The 19,181-nt window shown below is 52.0% G+C and overlaps 1 protein-coding gene and 1 long non-coding RNA gene across 6 annotated transcripts in view; both read right to left on the bottom strand.

Moving 5' to 3' along the window:
• CPNE2 (copine 2) overlaps window positions 1-14,082 on the bottom strand; it is a 49,794-nt gene extending 35,712 nt beyond the window's left edge. For all 5 annotated transcript variants that reach the window (XR_010939124.1, XM_067719514.1, XM_067719516.1 and 2 more), the window contains exon 1: window positions 13,943-14,082. The gene's annotated coding sequence lies outside the window, so the exon portion shown is untranslated. The remainder of the gene's footprint in view (window positions 1-13,942) is intronic.
• Window positions 14,083-14,191: 109 nt separating this feature from the next.
• On the bottom strand, window positions 14,192-18,637 carry LOC137215015 (uncharacterized). Its single transcript, XR_010939125.1, has 6 exons — window positions 18,221-18,637; window positions 16,997-17,194; window positions 16,744-16,914; window positions 15,725-15,776; window positions 15,542-15,666; window positions 14,192-14,709 (listed from the first exon to the last, which is right to left on the bottom strand). It is a non-coding gene; the product is annotated as an uncharacterized lncRNA (long non-coding RNA).
• Between the last annotated feature and the right edge of the window lie 544 nt (window positions 18,638-19,181).

Here is a 19,181-nt window from a genome sequence, read left to right as displayed (position 1 = left end):
AGGGATCATGAAGCCCCTTCTCAGTCCCGGAACCATCATAACTGCTCCAAGAGGCCAGCACTAGAGGGGTTCATGTCCCATTTCACAGAGGTGGAAACCAAGGCCCAAGAAGGGGGCAGTGGTGCTTCTAAGCCAGGGAAGAATGGTGCTGAGGCTAAGAGCTAGGGCTGCCCTACTCCAACTTCCCCGCCCATCACTGGCCCCAGCAGCTCAGGACCCAGGAGCCCGGCTCTGCATCCCACCCACTGTGGAGAAGAGACACCAAGGTGGCCTGCAGGGGCCCCAGTTCAGAGACGGGCAGTGACAGGAGACACCGAGAGAGGCAGGTGCAGGGAGAGAGCCGGTAGGGAGCGGGGGAGGCAGCGGCTGAGGTGGAGACCTGGAGGCCCAGATGGGGAAAAGGGACACGGGAGGGGCAGGGCCGAGGTGCCCCCCACTGCAGGGGCAAGTGCAACAGCGGGATGGCCTGTCAGAACTGGGGGGCATCCTGGGCCCTCTGAAAAAGCATGCTCAACCAGATACCTGAAAAATGAAATTCTGTTTTCAGTGCCAACTGCAGCAAGTAATGCTCTACAGTCTTGTTGGCAGCAGTTATGAGGACAGGGGTGCGGTCCTCTGGTCGGTACTGTGCTGAGGGTAAGAGCACTGACTCTGGACTCAGACTGCTGGGCTTGAATCCCTGGTTCTGTCATTTACCTGCTGTGTGATCTCAGGCAAGTTACTTAACCTCTCTGGTCTTTGTTCCCCTTCTATAAAAACAGGAACAGCAAAAGTGCTTTCATCAGGTATTGATGTCGAGGATTAAATGAGGTAAAGCATTTAGAAGGACACCATGCAGCTTGTGCTATTATCAGCGATTCTTGATGACTGGGGGCAGGGGGAGAGGTGTGTGAAGTTTACGGTGTATGTAAAGGGGACCAGGAGTGAAAACTCGTTGAGGATATGGTTCTAGGCTCCCTTTCTCAGCTGGAAGACACAGCTCAGAGATGCCAAGGGAGACCAAGGTGGTAGATAGGGGGCCAGGGAGGGAATAACAGACTCAGACCCCACACCCACACACACTTCAAGGTGCTACTCTCCTGGGCTGAGGGCTCCTGGGTCTTCATCATGCAGCAAATCCTGCTCAGTGGGGTCTAATCTGTGACAACAGAGGATCCTGGGGTCGCCTCAGGCTCTCTCCGCTCCAAGGGTGGTTCCCGGATGGGCCTCCTCAGCATCTCCTGGGAGCTCGTTAGAAAGGCAGGTTCCTGGGCCCCAAACAGACCTGCTCAGAGTCCCCAGAATGGCATCTGTGCTTTAACAAGCCCTCCTCGTAACACACAAATCCCAGAGGGGTGGGTAGGTGAGGCAGATTCTGATGCAGCAGGTCTGGGGAAGGACCCGAGAGTCTGCATTTCTAACAAGCTTCCTGGCGCTGCTGAGGCGGCCCATCTGAGACCACACTTTGAACACCAAGCTCCTAGGCGGGAGGCTGCTACACGGCCCACCAGTGGCTGACCATTCCCCAGGGATGGCTCTGGTTTAGCCCGCTCTTGGCCTAATTAGGCAGATGTCATGCTTGGTCCCCGTACAAGCCCTGCCAACTTCACACGCTGAGTTCCTGCGAGGTCTCGGCAGACGTCTGAGTTTGCAGCCTCTGGTCTAGATGGTGACACTCTGGTAACTGGAACTCTCGGCTAACCAGATGCCTGGTCCCCACTGGCCCTGATGGCTGCATTTACTGAACTTACAGGGTCAGAAGATGCCTTGAACGCATCCAGATCTAAGTTGCCTCCTTCACCCCCATCTCTCAGATGAGAAAGATCCAGGAAGACAAATGGCAACTGTATTAGGGTTCTCCAGAGAAAACAGAACCAATAGGATATCTACATATATAGAGAGAGATTTCTTTTAAGGAACCGACTCATGAGCTTGTTGGAGAAGACAAGTCTGAAATCTGCGGGGCAAAACTGAAGGCTGCAAATTCAGGTTAGAGTTGACATTGCAGTCTTCAGTCCGAGATCCACAGGGCAAGACAAGCAGGTTGGAAACTAGGCAAGGTTTCTATGTTGCAGTCTTGGGGCTGAATTCCTTCTTCTGGGAGAAACCTTAGTCTTTGCTTTTAAGGCCTTTGATTGGATGTGGCCCACCCACGTAACGGAGGATAATCTGCTTTAATAAAAGTCCACTGATTTAAATGTTAATCGCATCTAAAAAAATACCTACACAGCAACATCAGACTAGTGTTTAACTGAACAACTGGTCACGATAGCCTAGCCAAGGTGATACATAAGATTAACCACCGTAGCAACCTTCAGGTCCTAGAAGACCTGCCGTGGGGCAGGAAAATAGGGTGCTGAGGCTAGAGTTCTCTGCCAGCCCTTCCTAACTGTGGGAGCCAGGAGAGCCCACTCCCACCCTGTCAGCTGGCAGGGAAGAGAGGGGGTGGTATGGCTGTGGTGATGGAGACAGGATATAAAATGAGAGTAATAATAACGCCTGCCCCAGGCCCTGTGCCCAGTGTGTTATGGACTTTAACTTCTATAGCTTCACAACATCCTTGAGCGAGGTGTTATCACCACTCCCATTCTCCAGAAGAGCAAACTGAGGCTTGGAAGGATGTGCATTCCAGAGCCTCTGCTAATACGACTCAGGACAAGTCATTTGGTCTTTCTGAGTCTCAGTTTAGTTTTCTTATGCATCAAGTGTAAATTACAGGGGCTTCCCTGGTGGCGCAGTGGTTGAGAGTCCGCCTGCCGATGCAGGGGACACGGGTTCGTGCCCCGGTCCGGGAAGATCACACATGCCGCGGAGCGGCTGGGCCCGTGAGCCATGGCCGCTGAGCCTGCGCATCCGGAGCCTGTGCTCCGCAACGGGAGAGGCCACAACAGTGAGAGGCCCGCGTACCGCAAAAAAAAAACAAAATGTAAATTACAAAATGCCTGACACACTGCAGGTACTCGCTCAAATGAGAAAATCCTCTCCGGGACTCCCTACTGTTCTCAGGACAATGTCCAAACACCCTGATAGCTGCCGCCCCCCGCCCACCCCCCCCACCGACTGCCTCAACACATTTCTGGCTCTAGCTATGCTGTTTACTACACAGAGTTCCAACAGTACTTTTTCATGCCTCTGTAATTTTGCACATGCTGTTCCATCTGCCTGGCATGCCCTTCCCTCTTCTTCACTTAGCTCTGTCATTCTTCAAACTCAGCTCAGCAAAACCAAATGAAATCAATGCCACTATGCCTTCCTGCCCCCACCCCCAGGATAAAAGTTAAAAAGCTGGCGATACCAAGTGTTGACAAGGATGTGGAGCAACTGGAACTCTCACATGTCACCAACAGGAGTGTAGATTGGTACAACCGCTTTGGAGAAATGTTTGGCAGCGACTACGAAGCTAAATAAATGCATCCCTTATGATGACCCAGCAACGCCCAGCAGAAACATGCAATATGTTCACCAAAAGACACACCGGAGAACTTTCAGAGCAGCACTATTTGTAATAGCCCCAGGCCGGGAGTCCCCTAAATGCCTATCATCTGGAAAAGGGATAAATAAATGGTGAACGTGCACACGGTGGACCACACTGCCACGAGCATGAAGGAAGCACGAGGACAGCCACAACATGAATAGGTCTTATGAACATACTGAATGCAGGAAGCCAGACGCAAAGGGGCGTGTCATCCTGTATAATCTCATTACGTGAAGTTAAACCCAGGCAAAACAAGTCTATGCTGCTGGAGGGGCACTGCAAGATAGTGGGGGAGGGTGTGAGTAACCGGACGGGGCTACCAGGGGGCTTCAGTGAGGGTCACGTTTGTTTCTCAATCTAGGGGCTGCTAACACGGATGTTTTGGGTTTGTGAACAGTCATTGAGCAGGAAGTCTGCTCTATTTTGTATATTATACTTCAAGAAAACGTTTTTTAAAAAAACACAAACTGGGGACTGCTCTACAAAGTGCCCCCTGAGCCCCTGGCCCTGGAGAGGGAAGCACTTACATTGTTACCATATTGCAACCACCGGCTTAGGAAATGTCACCCTCACTTGAGCTTAAAGATGGGACCAGATCTTATTTTCATCTCTGCTGTTTCCAGAGCAGAGAGGCATAGAACGGGAGCTTGACAAACGTTTGCTGAAAGTTGAAGGAAGAGTGAAGGTGAAGGGAAGAGGATCTGCGGCATCTTGGAATTGCAGAAGCCTACAGATTCACAGAATCCCAGGGTTTGGGAATTCTAGGATTTCGGAAATCAGGAGTTCACTGAATCTCTGAGCTGAAAGGCTTTACAGTTTATCTGGTACCACCTTCTAGCCGCAGCCCTACCACCCCAATGTTCCACAGCGCTGGTTCTCTGAAATGGGGGGGGTCCATCCCCAAGCTGCTAATACTCCCCGGGGCCCTCCCTGCACACCCACTGCTGCACTGGCTCCTGCCATGTGGTGCACAGCCCCTCAGAGAGCAGACTGGTGCTCCCATCAAGGTGGGGGGCGGGCAGCATCTTGACACAAATCACTTCCCTATCTTAGCTAAAGCTGCTGAGCTCTGAAGACGATGCACTCCCAAAAGGCAGCCAGGCCGACATGGGGATAAATATAGATACAGACAGCATGGGGAGGAGGCTGCTGCAGGGGTCAGCCCTGACACCCCCCACCCCCAGCTCTCCTGAGGCTCCCAGCTGTGGCCAGACCACACCCAGAGGGAGGCTATTCTCTGTAGCCACCACCAAATGGGCTTGATCCTGGGGCATCTCCAGCCTGTTGCCCCAGGGGCTGGTCCAGCAGGCTGAGAGGCAGCCTCCACACTACCGCCCAAGGAGTCCAGGCACTGGGTTCTGCCCGCTTCTGCCACCCCTTCCCTCTAGGTCTCAGCTCCTTCATCTGCAAAGTGGGGCTGGTGACGCCCTGCCCTCTTGCCTCCCAGCAAGTGCTACAGGGGATGGGCGTGGATGGACTCTGGGATGCAGGAAGTACTTTGGGGACCTCGGGGTGAACCTGGCCAGGCTCAGAGAGGGGGGACCAAGCTAATGGAGGGAGGAGGGCATGGTGACAATGACCACCAACTGAAGTCATTCCAAAGTAGCTTCATTTGAAGGGGACTGTGGGGCAGCCTCAGGGACTGGGACCCAGTCCTGGGGCCCTACCCCCTGGCATCCACACCCACCCAGGGGCCTACCATGGGGAGACTAGGAGACAGGGGCTCCCAACTCTCTATGTGAACTCCCCACAAGTCTCTTCCTCTCTCTGCCTCAGTTTCCCTGCCTGTCAGGGTTCAGGCCCCTTCTGGCTTTGGGGAGTTTACATATGCCCCTCAGTCTTTGCTGGGCTGCTCTGGGATTCTAGCCCCAAGCTCCCGCCCAGGAACTCCAGGCTGATTGGGCCTGAAAGGTCATCTGGGCTTACTCAGTACCCGAATCCCCCTGTGGGCACCTACAGTGGCTGGACACCCTCTGCTCACATCCCTCTGCAGACTGAGCTCCCCACCTTCTGTTAATGGCTTTCACCCCGCCACACTGAAGAGGCGCCCACCTGCCCCTTCTCATCCAGACAGCGGGGAGGGGCCTCTCTGAGCCTCCGCATCCCAGGCAAGAGGCCCACAGCCCAGCCCCAGGCCCTCCTCAGTAAGTCCTCCTGGCCAAGGACATTGCCAGCTGCTCCCAGGAAATCTTCACTGATAAGATGGAAATAACAGCATTGACTGTGTGCTTCCTGAGTGCCTGGCCCTGTCCACAGGTTCTCACCATTCTGTGTAGGCTATCCTGCAACCCCAGCAGAGGAGCCCTATTATTACCACCCCATTTCATAGAACAGAGAACTGAGGCACAAAGAGGTTATGTAACCTGCCTATTAGAGGTTGAACTGTGTCCCCCAGAAGAGGTGTTAAAATCCTAACCCCTAAGATCAGCATGTGATCATATTTGGAAACAGGTAGCTGCAGATGTAAAGAGTTAAGATGAGGACATGCTGGAGTACGGTGGGCCCTTATTCCCACATGACTGGTGTCCTTAAGCGCACAGAGGGAAGGCAGCCGTGGGAAGGAGGCAGAGACTGGAGTGACGTCACCACAAGGCAAGGGATGCCTGCAGCTACCAGGAGCTGGATGAGGCAAGAAGGCACCCTCCCCTAGAAACTTTAGAGGGAGCGTGGCCCTGCCAACACCTTGAATTTGGACTTCTAGCCTCCAGAACTGTGAGAGAATACATTTCTGTAGTTTGAAGCCACCCAGTTTGTGGTGGCTTCACAGCAGCCCTTGGAAACTAATACACTGCCCAAGGTCACTTAGCCAGTCAGTGGCAAACCAGAGTTTGAAATGAGATGGGGTCCACTGTGCTCTTGCCCAGCACAGCCCTCAGACTCGGAAAGATTGTTGGGGGCCCAAAGGAGGGAGAGGTTGGATAGCATCATCTGCTGGGAGCTGAGCATGCACTCTCCTCCTGTGTCATGGGGCAGGGACAGCCAGAGCACAGAAGGAGGCCAGATGCCCCTAGCTCCTGACGAGACAAGGGCCACCAAAGGAGACACAGAGCTGCGTGGTGGAGAGAAAGGGCTCTTGGAATACACTGAGCATGTTCCCACCTCAGGGCCCTCGCACGTGCTCCCTCCTCTGCTTTGGGCACTCCTCCCTCCTTCATTCATTCAAAAATATCCATGGAGCATATCCAGGAAGTATCCTAGTTCCTGCTGGGATACAGCCATGAATGTCGTGCCACAGATTAACATCTCAGCTTAAGTGTCACACCTCCTCCTCCAGACGTCTCCCTGATGTCCCCACTCCCCATCCCGCCAATCTCAATTACTTCACCCTGCTTCATTCTCTTTATGGCATTTCCACCATCTTAAGTTTTCCTGTCTCTTTGTCATTTGCTTGCCTCACTCTATCCCCCCAACTCCATTCAGAGCTCTGTAGTTGTACCCCAGCTTCGGCGTACTTAAATTGAAAAAGTGATTTAAAAACTGTGATTTAGGGCTTCCCTGGTGGCTCAGTGGTTGAGAGTCCGCCTGCCGATGCAGGGGACACGGGTTCGTGCCCCGGTCCGGGAAGATCCCACATGCCATGGAGCGGCTGGGCCCGTGAGCCATGGCCGCTGGGCCTGCGCATCTGGAGCCTGTGCTCCGCAACGGGAGAGGCCACAACGGTGAGAGGCCCGCGTACCGCAAAAAAAAAAAAAAAAAAACAAAAAACTGTGATTTAAAAACTCCCAACAAACAAAAGTCCAGGGCCAGATGGCTTCACAGGCAAATTCTATCAAACGTTTAGCAAAGAGTTAACACCTATCCTTCTGAAACTATTTCAAAAAATTGCAGAGGAAGGAACACTCCCAAACTCATTCTATGAGGCCGGTACAACCCTAATACCAAAATCAGACAAAGATACCACAAAAAAAGAAAATTACAGGCCAATATCACTGATGAAGAAGATAGACACAAAAATCCTCAACAAAATACTAGCGAACCAAATCCAACAATACATTAAAAGGTCCATACACCATGATCAAGTGGGATTTATCTCAGGGATGCAAGGATTTTTCAATATCTGCAAATCAATCAGTGTGATACACCACATTAACAAACTGAAGAATAAAAATCATATGATCATCTCAATAGATGCAGAAAAAGCTTTTGACAAAATTCAACACCTGTTTATGATAAAAAATAAAAACTCTCCAGAAACTGGGCATAGAGAGAACATACTTCAACATAATAAATGCCATATATGACAAACTCACAGCTAACATCATACTCAACGATGAAAAGCTGAAAGCATTTCCTCTAAGATCAGGAACAGGACAAGGATTCCACTCTCACCACTTTTACTGAACATAGTATTGGAAGTCCTAGCCACGGTAATCAGAGAAGAAACAGAAAGAAAAGGAATCCAAATTGGAAAAGAAGTAAAACTGTCACTGTTTGCAGATGACACGTTACTATACATAGAAAATCCTAAAGAAGCTACCAGAAAACTACTAGAGCTTGTCAGTGAATTCAGTAAAGTTGCAGGATACAAAATTAATACACAGAAATCTGTTGCATTTCTATACACTAACAATGAAAGATCAGAAAGAGAAATTAAGGAAACAATCCCATTTACCATCGTGTCAAAGAATAAAATACCTAGGAATAAACCTACCTAAGGAGGCAAAAGACCTGTACTCCAAAAACCATAAGATGCTGATGAAAAAAATCAAAGATGACACAAACAGATGGAAAGATATATACCATGTTCTTGGATTGGAAGAATCAATATTATCAAAATGACTCTACTGCCCAAGGTAATCTACAGATTGAATATAATCCCTATCAAATTACCAATGGCATTTTTCGTAGATCTAGAACAAAAAATCTTAAATTTTCTATGGAAACACGCAAGACCCCGAATAGCCAAAGCAATCTTAAGAAAAATGGCGCTGGAGCAACCAGGCTCCCTGACTTCAGACTATACCATAAAGCTACAGTAAGCAAAACAGTATATTACCGGGACTTCCCCGGTGGTCCAGTGGCTAAGACTCCATGCTCCCAGTGCAGGGGGCCTGGGTTCGCTCCCCGGTCAGGGAACAAGATCCCACATGCTGCAACTAAGAGTTCACATGCCACAACTAAAAGATCCCTCATGCCACATCTAAAAAGATCCCGCATGCCGCAACTAAAGATCCTGCATGCCACAACTAAAAGATCCCGTGTGACACAACTAAGACCCGGCGCAGCCAAATAAATAAATAAATATTTAAAAAAAACCCACAACAGTATGTTACTGGCACAAAGACAGACTTATAGATCAATGGAACTGGATGGAAAGCCCAGAAATAAACCCACGCAGCTATGGTCAATTAATCTACAACAAAGGAGGCAAGACTACATAATGGGGAAAAGACAGTCTCTTCAATAAGTGGTGCAGTGGTTTAGAATCCTCCTACCAATGCAGGGGACAGGGGTTCAAGCCCTGGTCCAGGGAGATCCCACATGCTGCAGAGCAACTAAGCTGCCCATGTGCCACAACTACTGAGCTTGCGCTCTAGAGCCCATATGATCCACAAATCCCACTCCTGGGCACATAACCAGAGAAAACTTTGAAAAGATACATGCACCTCAGTGTTAATTGCAGCACTATTTACAACAGCCAAGACATGGAAGCAACTTAAATGTCCATCAACAGAGGAATGGATTAAGAAGATGTGGTACATATATACAATGGAATATTACTGAGCCATAAAAAGGAATGAAATAATGCCATTTGCAGCAACATGGATGGACCTAGAGATTATCATACTAAATGAAGTAAGTCAGAGAAAGACAAGTATTATATTATATCACTTACATGTGGAATATAAAAAAATGATACAAATAAACTTATTTACAAAACAGAAACAGACTCACTTATTTACAAAACAGAAAGAGACTTTGAAATCAAACTTATGGTTACCAAACTTATGGTTATATATATACTACTATATATAATATAAAACAGATAATCAACAAGGACCTACTGTATAGCACAGGGAACTCAATATTCTGTAATAATCTATATGAGAAAAGAATCTGAGAAAGAATGGATACATGGGACTTCCCTGGTGGAGCAGTGGTTAAGGATCCACCTGCCAATGCAGGGGACACAGGTTCGAGTTCTGGTCCGGGAAGATCCCACATGTCGCGGAGCAACTAAGCCCATACGCCACAACTACTGAACCTGCGCTCTAGAGCCTGTGAGCCACAACTACTGAGCCCACGTGCCACAACTACTGAAGCCCGCGTGCCTAGAGCCCCCGCTCCGCAACAAGAGAAGCCACCGCAATGAGAAGCACGCGCACCGCAAAAGAGCAGCCCCCGCTCGCCACAACTAGAGAAAGCCCGCGCACAGCAACAAAGACCCAACACAGCCAAAAATAAATAAATAAGATAAATAAACTTATTTTAAAAAATAGAATGGATATTTGTATATGTATAACTGAATCATTTTGCTATACACCTGAAACTAACACAAACTGTAAATCAACTATACTCTAATATAAGGTAAAAAATTTTAAGCCTATGAATAAACAAATCTGTGGCTCTACCTAAAATAGTAAATAAACCCTTGATATATTACGCTATTAAAACAAAACAAAACAAAACATATTTGTTCGGTGACGAATAGATGGTTGCATGGTGAGGGAAACCTTTCTGGAAGGCAGGGACCCGAAGCCACAGGCGGAAGAGGTATCACGCCAACTGGGCAAAGTCCTCTTTGGTTTACAACCCCTTTCACAGCTGCCTTAAGAACCACATGAAAGGGGCTTCCCTGGTGGCGCAGTGGTTAAGAATCCGCCTGCCACTGCAGGGGACACGGGTTCGAGCCCTGGTCTGGGAAGATCCCACATGCCGCGGAGCAACTAAGCCTGTGCACCACAACTACTGAGCCTGCGCACCACAACTACTGAGCCTGCGCTCTAGAGCCCGTGAGTCCCAACTACTGAATCCATGTGTCACAACTACTGAAGCCCACGTGCCTAGAGCCCGTGCTCCGCAACAAGAGAAGCCACGGCAATGAGAAGCCCGCGCACCGCAACGAAGAGTAGCCACCGCTCACCGCAACTAGAGAAAGCCCGTGCTCAGCAACGAAGACCCAACTCAGCCAAAAATAAATACATAAAAATAAATAAATTTAAAAAAAAAAGAACCACATGAAGAAAGCAAGGGAACAGCTAGCTTCTGGTCTAAAGCTCCCCATTTTCTAGATGAAGAAACCGAGGTCCAAGAGGTTAAGAGACTTGGCCCAGGTCACCTGGGGGATGGGTAACTCTCCCCAGCACACCCCAGACCTCTGGTCCTGCAGGCAACGGCAGCAGGTGACACCCCAACCAGGTCAGCAGCCACCATGACCACCTCCCCCAGAGCTTCAGTGCTGGGAGAATCCCACTTTGTCCCAGACTCACAACTTTCCCTTCCCCCAGGCCAGCACTTGCCCCTCCTCCATCGTTGCGCTCTGACAGTGCCCCAGCACTCAGTATGGTGAGACAGAGATTCCTCCGGAAACCCCAAAGGGTGAGTGCATGACTCTTCTAGGCTCCATCACCCAACATCACAGACCCATTCAACAGGAGGCTACAAGGAGGGGCGGACTCAGCCATTAAGCCAGTCAGTGCAGGGAAAGAGCCCTGAACAAGATGGACACAGGATGCCCTTGCCATTCCTGGAGCTGACCCCCTGGGGAGGAGGGCAGAGAACAAACTGACACATACTTGAATGAATCAGATGATGGGAGAGAGCGGCTAATGCCTTGAGAAAAATTAAGCAAGGTGATGTGATAGCGAGCGAGGGATCAGCGTCTAGTCTAGTTTCATCTCAGGCTCTGGAGGTACATGTGGACAGGGCTAGTGGAGAAACACTCCAGGACATGGGCCAGCAACAGCCCTCTTGACGCCACCACAGAGCAGAGGCCAGGTGGCCCAAGGAAGGGAGAGGACACCTGGCTAGGAGCCAGGAGGTGCCTCGGACCCCCGCTCATTCCTCAGGCCCTGTAGGACCTCAGGAAGCCATGAATCCCCTTGGGACCCCATACCCTATTTCTGGACAGCATGGGTGGGGCATGATCGTCTTCTCCAGTTGCTGCCTGCCAAGACCCTACGGTGACCTGGCCTCCTGGCTTCCAAGGAGCCCACCCTGTGTCCTGCAGGGGACCTGGCAGGAGGGGAGGAATCCTGCCCCCTCTCTGAGGCCATATTCTCCCAGCTGGAGGGAGATGGATTCCTGAAGTGACTGCCCTGACTCAGCAGCCCCTGCAAGGGTTAGAGGAGAGGAGAGCATCAGGCAGATGGGACCCCGGCCCTGGCTGAGGGCTTCACAGTAGGGGACCTTGCCTGGCAACCTTGCTCCTGCGGGAATTCCTAGAGAATGCTCTTCTGTTTTCCATCACCCCTTAGAGCCCTGCGAGGTCAGCCCAAGGTGGGGGAAATGGGACCACCCCACTGGATCTACCATCCCCCATGGTGTTCTCTTCAGCCTACTGGCACCTTCCTGTTCAGGACCCTGCCTGCCCCGGAACAGCCCAGAAGTCCAACATTTGGATTCTGAGGCTCCTCTCTCCAGGAAGGAAGTGGGAGAGAGAGAAGCGAGCTTGCCTGAGGAAATCCCAGAAGGAATCCTAAATCAGTGACCCACATCAGGCTTACTAATATTCTCATGAATAATGATAACGATGGTTAACATTAACTGAGCGCTTATCGGGCACCAGTCACAGCGCTGGTGCACAAGCCCTTTGTTGTCTAATTTAATCCTCACAACTACCTTTAAAGAACTACACAACTACCCTAAAAGATTATAAAGATGTACAGAGTATTGCTCTTACTACTTTACAGGTACAGAAACTGAGGCTCTAGCTCCGACCCTCTTCTTACGTCCCTGGATTTTTAATTCTTGTGGCCTCTGGGAGGGAGGTCCCATGACCACCAGTGCACCCAACTTTGCAGAACACCTGCCCCCTGGCCCAGGTTCCAGTCTCCCAGCAGTCCTGTAAACTGGATTGTGTCAAATTTTGCTTCATTTTACCAATGGAAACGCCCTTAAGCCCTAGGAGTGACAAGGCACCCAAACAGGACACGGCAGAGGGCCAGGAGAACTCAAGTGTCCACATTCTTAGCCCACAGTTCTTTCCATGGAGAAAACTGCCTGGGTGACCCCTCCCACTCCAGCCAGCTATGTCACATGCCTGGGACAGTCCCAGCGCTCACTGGGCTCCATACCAGAGGAACTGCAATAAAACCACTTTTTATGTTTGCACCCAGCCTCCATATGCACAGGCCCTGGACAATGAGCCCATTTTACAGATGAGGACCTGGGCTCGGAGGGGAGGAAGGTCTAGGCCAGGGGCCCACTGCTGGGTAGGCGTTCAGACCCAGGTCTCCCAAGCTCTCCATTAGGGCTGTGCAGCTGCCGAAGGTTACAGCTTGGCTCCTCTCCCCAATTACTGAAGCTGTGGGTGCTCCAAGAAACAGAAACAGCCCCCCATCCCTCAGTGACAGCCCACACCCCTAGGGGAGCAAACACTAAGGGCAGACAGACAAAGGGCCACTCAGCTAATTCTCCCAGATCCTTTGCCCTTGTCACTTCACCCAGTACATAACAGGGCTGGGGGAGTCCCAGACAGTAAGAAGAACTTGCACCTGGCTAACAGAGCCCTACGTTCCAGTGCCACCTGTCACCTTGGGCAAACCACAGCCCCTTCCCCAAAGGGGCTTGTCCAACAAGGCTGGGGGATGACATGGGAAGAGGAAAGTAAGAACCCTCTATTTTTCAGAGAAGCAGCTCTGCGGGGTAACGAGGAACGGGAAGGAAGAAAGGGCCTTGCTCTCTCTCTCGCCATGCTTCCCCCTCCCCGCCCCCACCCAAAACACACAGGTGCCAGATAGCGTTTGAGAAAAAACTAGTTTGCAAACACACTCCGACTTCTGGGAAGCTGCCCAGTTCCACTCCCTCTCTTTGCTCCCCCTTCGCCCGCAGGGAGCTGACTCTCTAGCAGTTCTCTGGGGCCGGGGACGGAGGGGGGTTGGGGGGCTGGGAGTAGGGCACGGGGGGCGAGGAGCGGGCCCCGCGCCTGCCCAGAGCCAGCCCGAACTCAGCACTTCCGTAGCTGCGATGGTGGCGGGGCTCCACCTTCCTGACGCCCCCAGGCGCCTCCGGGAAGGTAGGAGGGTCCCTAAACCGCTGGGCTCGGACCCCGGGCGGCGCCACCGTCCTCTCGGCACCCTGCCCTCTGTTCCCCCGCGGTCGGGGCGAAGACGGAGCGCCCCCGCGTGGCCGGGTCGGAATTCAGTCACCCAAACGCCGGGGTCCGGGTGAGCGCGGGTGGAGGGAGGGGGCTTGGGGTTCCGCAGTCCCCCGAAGCGGAACCCAGCTTCCTTACAAGCCGCCACTGGCACCAGAAGCCGAGCCCCAAGGCCGAACTTGAGCCCTCCCGCCAGGTCGCCCCGCCCGCCCCTTTGGGGCCCCACTCACCTCGGGTCCCGCTACCCTCACCGCGCGGCTGCCGCTCCCCGCACTCCGGGCCACCGGGGCATCCCCGGGAGCTCCCCTGCTCGGCTGGGCCCGCGGGCGCGGGACAGGCTCAGGGCGCTGCCCCCGCAGCCATGGCCAGCTCGCGTGCGCCCGCAGCTGCTCGAGGTCCAGTCCTCCTCCCCGGCCGGGCGGGTAGTGGCGGCGGCTGCTGCTCGGGCTCCTCCCTCGGCCGAGGGCGGGGGCGGGCGTGGGGCGGGAAGTGGGAGGCGAGGCGGGCGCTTCCTGGAGGGGCGAGCGCTCCCACGGGCGGAGCGGGGACGATATCCTGCCCGCCCGCCGCCCGCGGCTGGCGCGCCCAGGCACACCGGGTTGTCAGTGCCTCGGGGCCCCGAACGTTCGAGGCCGGGATCCGAGGATCTGAACGTTCCAGGCTAGGATTCCGCGGATCGGAACGCAGCTGGTTCGCACTCGCCCCAGGCTGGCCTCGCCCGAGCCGCTGGCACCTCCGAGTTGCCCGCACTGTGCGCTCAGGGCTGCCGACGCGGGATCCGAGGGGTGGGGTCGGCCCGGACCTGCCAGGCCCTAGGGCGCCCTCTGCAGCCTCGACCCCAAGGGCTGTTCGGCTCAACGCTGCGCCCTCGGGGGATATACCACGGGGTTTGGTTCTGGGCTGTATCGGGCAGCACTAGGATCGCTGTGTTTTCTTCTTCTTTTTTTTTTTTTTCCGATAGTAAAAGAGCTCGGCGTTTTCTTGTTACCGCCAGGGACTGGGAAGATGACACAAGCGTTATTTCTCTGACAGAGACGATAAGATAAACAGTTCGAACAGTGCCTGGGGCTAGTCAGCGGGAGGGCGTCTAGCGGGTCCTTGAGACCTTAGCTCACCGAGTCCGCCCTTCGGCGGTGGCCTTCTTTTCCCTAGAAGAGGCACCAATTCTTAAGAAATTCGTCTGTCGCTGGGCGCTCGTGCTGCAGGCCACTCGGCAGTATTTATGTGCTCGCTCCCCCCGCCCCTCTCCCCTATCCAGTGCCTCAGACAAAGGAGCCTCATTTAACCAGATTGTGGGGGACAGAGCTGGCTCGGGGATCTCAAGATCACGTCCACAGCCCTTGGCCCCGGGGCTCACAGACTGGGAATCTGGGAGTTAACGCAGAACACTTGGGTTGTGGGTTTTCCATTCTAGGCAGGTGAGGGTTAACTGGGAGACTCACGCTGCATCCTGCGAACCTCCCTCCACGTCTGAGTCACAGGCACTTTGCAGCCTTAGAGGGCGGCTGCTAAACAGCCCCAGGGCTCTGGGCTTTGTTCTCTGCCTGCCTCCCCCCCACCCCCACCCCGACCTCCATCCATCCTTCTTTTCTCCAAACTCTCATCTTGCTTCCAACCAAAGTCCTCAAAGCCCTCAGCCCAGCTGTGGGGCAAACCAATCTAGAGGTGTTCTTAGACGCAGCTGTAGCCCCTCTTCCTCCAGGAAGCCTTTTCTGATTGATCTGGCCCCCGGAATCCCTCTCCTCTCCTGGCTCCAGAGCAGGAGAGCCAGGCACTGGGATGGACAGTGGTGAACCCAAGCAGAGAGTGCCTCCCCTCACGCTGCTCACCTCTTGGGGGCAAGACCACGGCCCAGGCAATCATATTACTGTATGAAAAGTGCAAAGGTTTGAGGCAGGGTTGTTCAGAAGACCCAACTCAGCCAGAGGAGTCAGCGAGGCTTCCTCTTGGAGACCTGAAGGATGAGGTAGTTGGGCCTGCTGAGCGGGGTGGGGGGTGGGGGGGGAAGATACCTGATCCCTGGCCACGGGCGGAGTACAAAGGCCACAGGTCACAGCAATTCCACTCCTAGGAAAGGGAAATGAAAACATACATCCATACAAAAACTTGTACATGAATGTTCATTGCAACATGATTCAGAATAGCCAAAAAGTGGAAACAACCCAAAGGTCCATCAACTGATGAAGGATAAACAAAATATGGTCTCTCCATACAACAGAATATTATTCAGCCGCAGAAAGGCATGATGTATATACAACATGGATGAGCTTTGAGAACATTGTGTTAAGTGAAAGAAGCCAGTCACAAAAGACCACATATTGTATGGTTCCATGCATATGACATGTCCAGACTAGACAGAGCCATAGAGAAAGAAAGCAATGATTTTAAATGTTTTAAAATTATAGTGATAGTTACACAACTGTAGATAAAACCATTGATTGTATACTTTAAAGAGGTGAAGGCTGTAGTATGTGAATTATATCTCAATAAAGCTGTTTTAAAAAATGTCAGGGCTCAGGAGAGCCCAGAGGTCAGTTGTTTAAGGCCAAGTGTCCATCGTGGGTTGATTCTGCAGTCTGTCTCTAATCCACACACAATACAAGGCTGTTACTACCAAATGCTGAAGTCTCTCCTTGCCCTGATAGAGACTTCTCTGTGCGCGATTGGGAGGCCTCAATTTCCCTAAATAGGCTGATAGTAGGGTACGTGCACACATGCGCATATGGCTTGTGAATTAGTGACTTGAAATAGCACCACCTGCGTAGCAGGCCCTGGCTGGACTCAGGTGTATGTGAGCTGGGAGAGGATGGAGGGCGTCCCAGTTATCTATGCTACATCTCAAATCACCCCAAGCATTATCATCTCTCATGGCTCTGGGGGGCCTCTGGGCTCAGCTAGGGCAGTTCTTGTTCAGGATTTCTCAAACAGTTGCAGTCAGACCATGACAGGGCCTGGAGTTACCTAGAAGGCTTTCACACACATTTGTCTGGAAATTGATGCTGGCTGTCAGCTGGGACCTCAGTTGGAACACCTACCCGTGACGTTCCATGTGGCCTGGGCTTCCTGGCAGCATGGTGGCTGGGTTCCAAGAATGAGTATCCCAAGGGAACCAGGTGGAAGCCTCATTATCTTTTACTGGACTTTGGAATTCATATAATGTCACTTCTGCCGTAGTCACTGGCTCTCTCCATAGACCCCGCCCCTAGGTGAGAGGAGTGTCATTGTCATTTGTAGGAAGAGCACGTGGGCAGGGAGAGGTTACAGTGGCCATCTTTGGAAAATACCATCTGCCCACAAAGGGGGTTGATGTGGAGACGCATCAGCGGTGGAGACATCCCCTCCGGGATCTCACGGAGAGAGGTGGGTGTGGCTCACCGCACTCCTACATCTCAGGCCTAGAGTCATGGCCCCGGCTTTGAATCTCAGCCTGTCCAGTTACTGCCTGGGTGACATCACTCAATGCTCTGGGCTTCAGTTTCCTCCTGTGTAAAATGTAAGGATGGATTTAGTATCTGGTGTCTAGCCTGGTACCAGGCATGCCTAGACCCCAGGGCTAGCATGTCGTTATTGCTACTTTTAAGATCCAGGGTTGTGGTCACTCTAATGCAGGGATATCCCCTTCCAGGGTCAGGATGCCCATGCCTCCCTCCACCTCCCCAGGCCCTCCAGTCAGCCCCAGACACCTCCATCAGCCCCAGTCTTGCACTATACTATGCATGTGCGTGCAGGGGCGGGGCCTATGGGCACAGCCCAGGAGACTGATACTTCTGGCTTAAGACACTCAACCTGGGGACCCCAGTTGGCCTCTGTTCTCTTGCAAAAGTTCCTCTTCTGTCACCTCCTCCTCAGGGCAAAGGTTGATTTCTGGGCAGCCAGGGCAGGGTTGGGGCTTGTGTGGGATGAGCAATAAGGTGTGGATTCCAAGGGCTGAAGGGGAGGGAGGACTCCAGCTCTGGGGGGCTTCGAGACACACTGGGGTGGTGGGGTGCTGTACTGGCGTGGCTGGGGGTTGGGAGGAAGACCAGCTGTCCCTGGGCCCAATCCTGGGAGGATCTGTACCAAACCAGCCACTGCAAGGTCTTTTCTCGGAAGCTCCGGATATGTCCAGGGGGCATACAGAGCTCTGGCTGGGGCCACCGCCCTCAGGCCTGGCCTTGGCCAGGGAAGGGAGGGGCTGGGGGCCAGAGGCAAGGTCAGGAAGGTCATATGGCCCTCTCACCTTCCTGGGGACCCTTCTCTTTGAACATACAGACCCACAGACCAGTTAAGTCCCCAGCCAGGATCACCCCAACGTCCTATCTCCCTTAGTGTTCCAGAGTTGGAATCTGAGCTCCACTGAATACTTGCTGTGGAATCTTGGGCAAATCTTGTTTCTCTCTGGGCCTTATTCGTAAAATGGAGGACATTGTTATTGAGGTTGTGGCTATGTGTCTAGAGGAGGTCCCAGAGGGTGAAGCCCTAAAGAACGGTAACCAGGTGAGGCAGGAGACAGAGGATTCAGATCCCACCTGAGGGTGTGTAGAGATGAAGCATAAGGTCATCTTTGCAGCTGGAGAAAGTAGGTCCTTGTGCTCTGACTCATTTTGCTTGTGCCCTCACTATACAGATGAGGAAACTGGGGCAGCACCTGTGGGATTAAGAGTCACAAAATTTGAAAGTTGTTGAGAGAGTAGATCCTAAGAGTTCTCAAGAAAAAAACTTTTTTTTCTTTTATTTGTATCTTATAGGACATGATGGATGTTAATAAACTTATCATAGTAATCATTTCACAATATATGTAAATCAAGTCATATCACACACCTTAAACTTATACAGTGCTGTATGTCAATTATATCTCAATAAAACTGGAAAGAAAAAAAGTTTTAAAAAAAAGGTTGTGAAGACCCAGGTTCAATTCCTGGTGCTACCCCTTACTAGTTTTCACTTACTATACTTACTAGCTTACCTTTGGGCAAGTTAGGAAAAATCTCTGGGTCTCGGTGTCCTCATCTGAGAAAGGAGGGTCACCAGGATCTACCAGGACAAAAAATAAGGTAGGTGCAAAGGGTTACCTCGCCTCTCTGAGGGGCAGCATAATCCAGACTAGTGGGTCTCCAATGCTGGCTGCACGTCAGAACCACCTGCAGAGCTTTCTAAATACCACTCTAGTCTTAGAAAGGCAGCTTTAAAAGCTCCCCAGGATTCTAATGTGCAGTCAGGATTGAGATCTACTCACCGGTCTGCACTTTCACTAAGTGTGGGCCAGCAGCATTACTTGGGGGCTTCTTAGAAATGCAGAATCCCAGGCTCTGTCCCAGACCCGCTGAATCAGAATTTGCAAATTAACGAGACCCACAGATGATTCAATGCATGTTGCAGTGTCTGTAACTATGATTTTTCAGTTCGAGAGGTACTGGCCTGGACAGTGGATTTCAGACACGTGTATGTTTAGGGGAAGGACACAGGGGGCAATTTGGGAGGATTTGAGAC

The sequence above is a fragment of the Pseudorca crassidens genome, chromosome 20 (assembly GCF_039906515.1).
Source record: "Pseudorca crassidens isolate mPseCra1 chromosome 20, mPseCra1.hap1, whole genome shotgun sequence".
Taxonomy (NCBI): domain Eukaryota; kingdom Metazoa; phylum Chordata; class Mammalia; order Artiodactyla; family Delphinidae; genus Pseudorca; species Pseudorca crassidens.
This window is presented reverse-complemented; position numbering and strand designations above follow the sequence as displayed.